We start from the raw sequence: 10,529 nt of genomic DNA on the forward strand, positions 1-10,529 counted from the left end.
AATGGCACAATCTCGGCTCACTGCAACATCTGCCTCCTGGGTTCAAGCAATTCCCCTGCCTCAGCCTCCCGAGTAGCTGGGACTACAGGTGTGGGCCACCACGCCCAGCTAATTTTTGTATTTTTTAGTAGAGATGGGGTTTCACCATGTTGGCCAGGATGGTCTCTATCTCTTGACCTCGTGATCCACCTGCCTCGGCCTCTCAAAGTGTTGGGATTACAGGCGTGAGCCACCGTGCCTGGCCGAGAACTGGGTATTATGTGGATAGAGTGGCATTTTGTTTAAAAAGTAAAGGAAAATGTTGTACACATTGTCTAGTCCAGTATTTCCAATTATTCTGTGTCTAATATTATTTGGCTTCATGTTTTTTATGGATCTCTTTTTCTGTAGGTGCTTTTTGAAATCTATAGATACACACACACACACACACACACACACACACACAATTAATTTTGTCCTGAGAAATTTGAGATTATTAGAAAACTAGAGTAGAGCCAATGATGTCTATTTTTAGTTCATGCTTCATCAAGAAGTTTCTGTTGTTTGATTTTTGAGGAACATTTTCTACCACAAAGTAAATAGCAGGAGAAGTTTTTCTTCTTCGTGATGATTTTAATGCCAAACCCACTTTCTGTGGTTCCCTTTAATTCAAATACTTGCATTCTATAGAGAATGAAAGAATGACATTTTAATCTGTGGGATCTTCCTGGTACCAGGAATTTCGCTGACGATGAGGTATACTGTGGCCGGGAAAGTGATGGAGAAACACCCTCATAGCATGGTGTACGGACTGTGTGCTGGCGGAAACGCAGGGTATAAGGACTTGGGTTGAGGAATTAAAGTGCCTAGTTTGGCTTTAGATAAAAGTACCATCTTCCAGGGGCAAGGAGGAAAGGGGATGATGATGGGATGACTTTTCAGAGTTCAAATAAAATTAAATGGTTTTTGGGAATGAGTCTTTTTGGCTTAAAAATCTTAAAAGACATTTATTTTACTATAAAACACAAGTTTCATTTTCCTTTTGAGTTAATTATTGCAATGGTACAGCAAAGCAAGCTGCATTTCTGTCACAGGTGTGGTAAAGATGGCCCCCATCCCAAGTTGCAGACTAGCATAATGCTAAATGCTACTTACCGTGATCTAAGATGGGGTGATTTCATTGCTCTTAATCAGATGTCAGGAACCAGGAATAAACAGAAAAATAAAGTTTCCCAGATGGGAAAAAAAATCTGTGAATTACACTCAGCGAGGTGAAAATTTGTCATCATTTAAAGCCATCTTCACTTACACATCACAGTTCCAAAAAGGCTACTTGGATCTTGTTCCCATTTCCCACAGGCCTTCAAAGACAGCTTTGAACCATATTTTAATTGTTAGTTCTTAACCCCAGTCTTCGTCATTTGCTTAAACTGCTTACTGAAACTGGCGATGCGAACACGTTCACTTGTTCTGGTCTCTGCTGCCTTCCTGGAAATAGTCTCCAAAAATTTCCTTCCCCTCTACATTTCAGACAACTTTCTTCCAACTGTTCTTACATAGTAGCCAATGCTTTTTAACTAAAGTGTCTTTAGAACATTTCTAGGCTGGGCACGGTGGCTCAAGACCGGGCGCGGTGGCTCACGCCTGTAATCCAAGCACTTTGGAGGCCAAGGTGGGCAGATCACCTGAGGTCGGGAGTTCAGGAACATTTCTTCTGCATTCAACAGATGGTATAGGACTATTGGCTTAGCTGTCTCTAACAACCTCCGTGTTTGAGTAGGGGGAGACGCATTTGCCGAAGGAACAGGGGTAGAGGGAGGCAGAAGATTCTAGAGTCATGAACATTGGTGTTGGGGTTCTTGGGTGTTGGGGGGAGCAGAGAAGAGGTAAATCTGGAGAGAAAATGGATGGTTTAGTATTTATTTAGGCATTTTCTGTTTTAACCAACAGACTTGCTCAAGATAAGTGCCAACTAGACTCGGAGCCTTGGACTTGGAGATAGATCACGGATCTGATGACTCTCTCTGCCCTCTTTAGATCTATGCAGTCTCTTTGTCATCATGTATCTCCTTGTTTTGTTCTATTCTACTGTGGATACAAACTGACCACTCTCTATATGCCCGGTTTGAATCCCAAGAAAGCCACTTCGGTTAGCAATTTACCACTGACCCTGTTGGCCAGCACTACACATGGCACAAACCTGAGCCCTGGCAGGACTGCCTGTGGGACGCCTCTGTTTGTCCTGTTGATGGTGGTTCCCAGCTTTCACGCTGTGCTACCGAGCGGGAGTGGAGGCCCACGGTGAGCTGCTGGTGGGAGTTAGCTCCCATTGGCTCCGTCGACACCTCAACCCTGTGCAGTTCTGTGTGGATGCGTGAATGTATTCAACAAAACAAAGACCCGAGAGAACACAAGTCTTAGAGTATTTTTATCAAAGGAGCGAACGCTGGAAATCTTGGCAATCAAAGAGGTGAGGAATCTTTTGAGGCATCTTTTGGAAGAGGCAAAGATAGTTGGATGGAAAGGTTGACATAGACCAAAGTGGGGAAGAATACTTAAGGCACGTTTCCGAGGTCAAGAAAGCAGATGTATTCGGAGCAAGAAAGGGGCTTGAAGACCAGGAACAAAGGGGGTACATTTCTGTCCACCTCTTTTTTGCAGTGCACATGGATAATCTAGTGTATACTGAATTCTTTGCCATGAATTCCTACACGAGCAGGTGATTTCCTGTTGCCTTACAGTGGTCTTCCACAGAAATATTGGCGAGAGACCATTTTTCCCTCTCAGTACGTCAAGGGCTTAAGGCTGCATTCTCTGCAGGAGATTGAGAAAGGGATGGAAGAGATTTTCATGGACGGACCATCTCAACCCTTTGGTGCCAGGACTCAAGTCATCTCCATGACATTCCTGGCAGGTCTCTCTTTAGGTTGGTGCTGTGTTTCACACCGACCCCCTGACTTGCTTCAAAATCAGGAAAAATCTTTCCTAGTGAAGAAGTGCTAAAGCATTAACCAACCTGTCACAGGTAACCAGAGGCATTGTGACATACACAGTTGGTTTATTAATATATAAAACCCCAAGATCTCAATCTGAGTGTGACTTGAATTGGAGAAAAAATTGAGTTTGAAGATTATATGTCTTTTTGTCTCTGAAGAATATTCTGCGAATAATATTTGGGTAGAGAGAAGAAAAATATTTCATTAAAAATTTACTCTGCACACGAAAACGGAATTCCACATGAACAAAATATGATCTTTGCACAGTATATTATTTTCAGGCACTGACATTTCAGTTTCCTCAGAAACAGGTGAGCTTTGTTTTGTACTCTACAGAGACATATGTGCAGGCGGATTCTTAATAGGCATTCTTTGGTAAGGAGCTCTCACTAAACGTGTGACTGAATGGACTTACTTTCTCTATATTAAAATGCAGAGTTGTAATATGGGTATTTTTACTCCCTCTCAATCAAGTGATAAGTTGCTTTATATGGTCAAGTATAAGAATATTCTGGGCATCTTAAGATGACCAATCTGGGGTCTGGATGGAATCGCTCACATGGGAATGCGTGGTGAGATTGGCGTCCCTGAATAGATAATGCTCTTGCATTATTTTGTTTTTCTATTTTGCATTAAAAAAATCAGTACAACTGTTATGAAACCTATTTTTGTCTTAGATGATGCCAATTAAATTTTCAGCTAGGCCAATTCAATAGAAATGAGTTTGGAAAATATAATCGGCACAGAAAAGGGGAAGCTAAATGTGCATTCAGTCAAAAAAAAAATCTTACAAGTTTTTCTTGCTCTGCTGAGAGAGGCTATTGGGTAGGATATGCTTGGCATTTGTTCATTTAAAGATAAGGATAACTCCCTTCATGCAACCCTGAGAGCAGGATGCAATGAGAATTTCATCAAAGGCTGTATAATTCTGTAAACATCTTCTTGGGAGTTATAGGAATTCTTATCCATCCTCACATAATTTTGCATGCAACCTTCATGGGAGAGCCTCCTAATTTGTGTTGGATGAATGATGCCTTTTTCTAATTAGGCAGATGCTTCCATTTGAGCTGGGAACTAGAAGACAATGTCTAATTGAGCTCTTTTTTCGTTATTGTTTTGGTTTTTGGACAGTGCTAGAATTAGCCTTGGAATTTAGTCTCCTGATTGACTCGTGTTCTAATTAAAACCCAATTTGATTGATTCTGCTTGTGCCTTTCTATAGGAAACACAGAACGACGGCCCAGATTCGCAACATGGTGAAATGGCTGACTCCCTCTGATGCCCCTGATGTGTTCTGACATTCACGAGCGCTCCACACAGAACCCCATCTGCACTGACGTGTATGTTCTCTCAAGCTCCAACACTGACACATCATCCCACCTTACCTTTTATTATCCCTTTGTTGTAATAGGCATTCAAATACAATTACAGAACAGGATCTTATGGCGTAAACACAACGGTATTGATAGTTTCCATTATCTCGATAATACACAGAAGAGAGAAAAATCACTTCCAGAGTCTGAGTAAACCTAAGATGTCCTTTATTTTTTTCCTTTGCCTTTAGCTTTGAAGGCTTGGAAAGTCCTATTATCCTAAAAATTAAATTGGCTTGCCTAATGGATACAGATGGCAAAGCCTTGTGTTAGGTACAGCTGTCATTTTCATCTTGAAAAGAAAGGAGGGAGCGTATCATCAGCTCACCTGCAGCATCTAATTTAGAAAGGTGAGCATCGTGCAGACAGTAAGGAAGGCCAGCTGATGCAGTCACATCTGCATAAAACAGCAATTTTTATTTGGAAGAAAGAGTTTTCAGTGCCATCATGCCCTGACTTATTCCAAAAACACTTTCAGCTTTAGGGAAATAAAAACGTATTTGTATCTCTGCTAAAGATATCATCACTTGAAAGCTTTCAAGTTGGAGTAAGGAAGGCATGATATTTGTAGAATCACCTGGTTTGATTCTCCTCCCAACTTTTTATATGAAATAGACAGGGTGCATCCTCTGGCCCAAGACAGAATCAACTTCTCTCCTGAGGGTCCATCCATTTTTCTTAGAACCTATCCAGCCTGTCATTCTACCTCAAGTTTATCTCTTTCTACAAACTGTAAGCTTCTTACCTTGCCTTCTTAGAGTTTGTGAAATGTTTATTGAATAAATGCTTGGCTTTTATAAAGAGACAAAGCATTTCAGCAACATCTTCAAATAATGCCTATGCCATACTGTTTGATTTAATATGCATGTAGTGAGGCCCGGGGTGGCGGCTCATCTGTAATCCCAGCGCTTTGGGAGGCAAAAGTGGGAGGATCACTTGAGGCCAGGAGTTCAAGATCAACCTGGGCAACATAGGGAGACCTCGTCTCTACAAAATAATAATAATAATAATTTTTTAAAAACTAGTCAGGCATGGTGGTGTGTGCCTGTGTTCCTAGCTACATAGGCTAAGGGTGGGACCGATTCCTTCAGCTCGGGAAATTGAGGTTTCATTCACTGAGCTATGACTGTGCCACTGCACTCCAGTCTGGGTGGCAGAGTGAGACCCTGTCTTGGGAAAAACAAAACATGTATATATATGTACACACACACACACATGCAGTGAAGCTAACCATATGAGCCTGACTTCTTATTGTAAAGATCTAATAAATTCATAGCTTTAGATATAATCCAAGGTTGTGCATTTTTCATTAGATCATGCAAATGAGGTGAACAGAGAAATGATCACACTTCAGCTTACGGAGGGATGAGATGCTCACTTAGCAAGCACCTCCGCCAGCAGATTGCTGAACATTCTCTGAGTTTATTTTACAGTGTGCGTAGGCCCACTTTGCTGGAGAAAGGCAACTGAGAAGAGCTTTGCCAGAAATCTGGAATAAGGCTTGCACCGATGCCATAGAGAAAACTTTCTTTTAGAGCATCGTGTAGATCTGTTTTGGCTATTTTTCAAGCCTGCATTTATGCCTGGGTCAGTAACAGGAAAGAAAATCTGTTATTAATTACTGTAATTTGAAAGGAAGTTAAAATTGATCTCTCACAACCTGGCTTGGCGGGGGAAAGACATCTACCAATAAAAATTTTGGAACTTGCCTTAGCACCAACATTATCTGCTGACCATAGTGGGGATTTTTTTTTTTTTTTTTTTTTTGGTAGAAAAGCATTTGGTTCTATGCAATTACTATGTAACAGAAAAGAGAGTGTAAAGGATTTTTTAAAAATCCATAAACAGAATCCTATTTTAGTGTGTTTAATAAATGTTCCTCCATAAAAGAGTCAAGTCCTATGGCATAGTGGCAATTCACTTGCCTGTAAACTTGGATTGCCAGATATCAATTTTACCTTGAAGTGACATGCTCCTATATGAGAAGACAAAGAACTGTGTGGTTATAGATGGCAGAATTAAGTAATTTCAGGAAATGAATGACCATATTGACCTTGTGTAGACCTGTCATGACAGCTTGCCAAGATGGGCATTGCCAAGTTCCTGTCTCATTTATGTGATTTAAACCCCGCCTTTTCTTCTGATTTATGGTCAACTTGCTTTGATAAAACAGATTGTTTGAATTATATTTAATTGAATGTTCATTTCTTCTTACTTTTTCTTTAACTGTGGGTAACTCCAAAAATCCAATAGTCTGCTGGAAGGTACAGGCTAAAGGATATTCTTTCGCAAACATGGACATAGGCTCAAGTAAACAGTAATGTACCAAGTGGGAGGCTGGAATAGATGGTCTCCGGGTTCCCTTCTTGCCCTACGGTGCTGATCCCATATATTTCAGAAGTGAAAAACTCCTCCATACCTAGGTCGTGTCCTAGACATTCACAGGAGCCCAGCATTCCCTGATCACTCAGAGCCACCATCATCTATCTGTGTGGGCAGGGAGGTGGAAACGCTTCATGGGGGCACAGACACTTGAATCTGCTTGTAAAGCTGTTGCTGTCTAAGTTGCCAGACAGACAGGCATGAGCAGAAACCTCCCTAAGATAACACGATGCTCTTCTCAGACTCCTGCCTGCCCCTGAACTCTCTCCACATTTTGTTTAAACCTTCGTTGTACCATTTCCCATAGCTTGCTTTGGATTAGAGTTAACTGCGTAGATGTCTGTCTACCTGTCCTTTCCATGAGCCTTTGTGCTTTCATAGGGTCGGAGCCTGGTCTTACTCATCTCCTCAGTCCTCAGAGATTCTAGGACAGTGTTTCGTCTGGAGCAGGCACTCTGTAAATGCTGAATAGGTTTTCATTTTGCTAATACTTCCTTAATGTTTTTTTTCCACAGCTTTCTAAAAAATTGTTGGAAACATATAATATTGTCATTATAATTGCATTTCTAAAAGGTAACATGTCAAGAACACAAGAGGATTTAATGTTTCTCAGTAAATATTTATTCCCTATTTCAACTGCAGAATAAGGCATGACGTCAAGAACCATGTTCTTCTGACTTCTGAGTTCCCCAGCACATTGCATGGTTTTTGGCACATGGCAGCCCCTCTAGACACATTGGTTGAATAGATAAAAGAATTAAGATGTGCTATGTGCCAGGCATTGTGCTGGGGATACATAAAATGGGCCTGCTGTAAAGGAATTGAGCAGATGATGGCAAAGGCGTCCACATCTGGCATTTGTGTACAGCCTTACCTTATATTTGTGTAGCGCTTCTATTAAAAGGAGCATTCAGTTACATGATTTGATTTAATCTCACGATCCAGTGGAGTGGTTAATGTAGTCATTTATGCTTCTTCTTAAAAGTTTTAGCTTCTTTTCCTCTGTTCCTTAAATACAGATGTTTTTCTTATTGTTTCCAAGTACCTTGTTTTCAATTTTTAAAAAATGTATCTTTTATCTATTTTGTGAGTATATAGTGGATGCATATATTTATGTGGTTCATGAGACGTTTGGACCCAGGCATGCAATGTGAAATAAGCACATCATGGAGAATGGGGTGTCCACCCTCTCAAGCATTCATCCTTTGTGTTACAAACAGTGCAATTACACTCTTTTAATTATTTAAAAACATACAATTGTTATATTTCCAAGTGTTTTTATTACAGAAAGCATGAGAAATAGAAAGAAGGCAAGACTTATATCAATATATCTGTGTGTATGTATAATGTATATATACACACACATACACTTTCTCTATTTTACCTTCAGGCCTTTGTTCTGATGCCAGTTTTGTTTTTAATACAAATATCTATCATACCCACAGAAGCTTTGGTGAAGACAAAGTCAAACAAGGAAGCTTCTGTTCTCAATCTTACAATTAAATAAAGGAATTAAAATTGAACCTATAATTACATAGAAACCTGGGTCCAATGACACTGGAGAAGAAAGAAGCACTTTTTATAGAAACTAAATGGCTGTAAAGTGAGACAGGGTGAAAACTTGGGAAACCTAGTCTTTAAGGCCTGGGAAACAGAGTTTCAAGTATCAAGAATATTAAGGTCAAACCTTACCTCACACCATATACAAAATTTAGCTCATAGTGGATTATTGCCTTAAATGTAAGAGCAATGAAGTCATAAAAATTTTCCCTTACTTTCTCTTATGAAAATATATTGTTTTATAACTGTAACACTTATGAGAGTGTTATAATTATAATTAAAACTGTAGTTTTCTAACTACAACACTTTCATAAGAAAAAGTAGGGAAAAATCTTCATAACCTCAGATTAGATGGTGTTTTTTAGATATAACACCAAAGCACAAATAACAAAAGAGAAAATAAATAAATTGGACTTAATCAAAATCAAGCATTTTTATTCTTAAAAGGACACCATTAAGAAAGTGAAACTAGAATCCATAGAATAGGAGGAAAAATTTGCAAATTATTTGTCAATAAATTTACATCAAAAATACATAAAGGATCTCATAAATCAATTCAAAAAGATTTAAAAAGTTGTTCAACATCATTAACCATCAGGGCATTGAAAATTAAAACCACGATGAGATGTCACGCTATTCTTACCTGGATGGCTATAATAAAAAAAGACAGATAATAGGAAGTGTTGATGAGGATGTGGAGAAATTAGAAACCTCATAAGCTGCTGGTCAGAACATGTAATGGTGCAATCCCTTTGCAAAATAGTCTGGCAGTTCTTTAAAAGTTTGAATATAGAGTTACCATGTGACCTAGCAATTCCACTACTAGGTATATACTCAACATAAAATGAAACATATGTCCATAGAAAAATCTCTGTGACAAATGTTTACAGCAGCATTATTCATAATAGCCAAAATGTAGAAAGAACCCAAATATCCATCAATTGATGCACTGGATAAATAAAATGTGACATATTCATAAAACAGAATGTTATTTGGCTATGAAAAAGAATGAAGTAGTGCGCCTTAGCACAGTATGGATGAACCTTAAAAACACTGTGCTAAGTAAAAAGTAGTCACAGAAAACACACACATTGCATGATTTATTATTCCATTTATATAAAACATGCATGAATAGGTAAAACTGTATAGACAGAAAGTAGATTCATAATTGCTTAGGGCTGGGGAGGGGTATGAAGGGAATGAGGGTGAATGCTAAAGGGTTTGGGCTTTTTTTGGGAGTGATGAAAATAGTCTAAAAATTGACTGTGGTGGTGACTGCATAACCCTGAGTATACTAAAACAAATACTGAATTGGGCACTTTAAACGGATTAATTTATGGTATGTAAATTATCTCAATAAAGCGGTTTCCCAAAACAAAAACAAAAACAAAAACAAAATCCCCAACTCAACAAAATAAAGTATCTCCACGTCTACAGAATAGTCAACACAATCAAGACGGAAGTTTTTCTACTGTGTTGTGCAACAAAGTGGTCACTTGGTAATGTTGGAAAGCAGTTTTGTGGAGAAAGGTCGGCCTTGAGACATTGATGAATGAAAAAAAGTTTAAAAACTGGAACCACATGTTGGTGATCATTTTAGGTAGCTTGGCTCAGGAAGGAAAAGTAAAGGCTGGCAGCTGGAATGGACATGAGGCAAACACATTCTTTTTGAGATGGGAGTGGTTCTGATGCTGACAAAAAATATTGAAGCTACAGAGGAGAGTCCCAGGGAGTGGGACATGATGGCCTCATAAATAAGGGATGAATTTGAGACAGAAGAAGGAAGCAAGGAAGTGGGGAGGAGAATATGGATAAATAGAAGTTGTAGTTTTTGTTTTTTGTGTTTTTTTTTTTCTGAAATAATTAGTAATTGGAACATCTCAGAATGTGAGCAGGGAGCACTGGGCTCAGGTGAGGGTGGAAACCATGACTTGATACCAGTGTCCAGTGTGTGGCTGGGTCCATCTCCTCAGCAGCCCGAAAGGAGAATCAGAGAACTCTGGTGTTTGGGTAAGTCCAAGGGTGATGTTTCCCAGAGCAGGAGGGAAGGAGGCTGAGAGAAAACCAAAGGAGCATGGAGAGCGCAGGGCGTACTGCTTGAAGAGGGAAAGCATGAGGGCGGAAGGGGATTGGTTAGGGGAGAAAACGCGAGGGCGGAAGGGGATTGGTTAGGGGTGAAAACGCGAGGGCGGAAGGGGATTGGTTAGGGGTGAAAACGCGAGAGTGTAAGGGGATTGGT

Source organism: Cebus imitator, unplaced genomic scaffold (assembly GCF_001604975.1).
Source record: "Cebus imitator isolate Cc_AM_T3 unplaced genomic scaffold, Cebus_imitator-1.0 Scaffold92, whole genome shotgun sequence".
Classification (NCBI taxonomy): Eukaryota; Metazoa; Chordata; class Mammalia; order Primates; family Cebidae; genus Cebus; species Cebus imitator.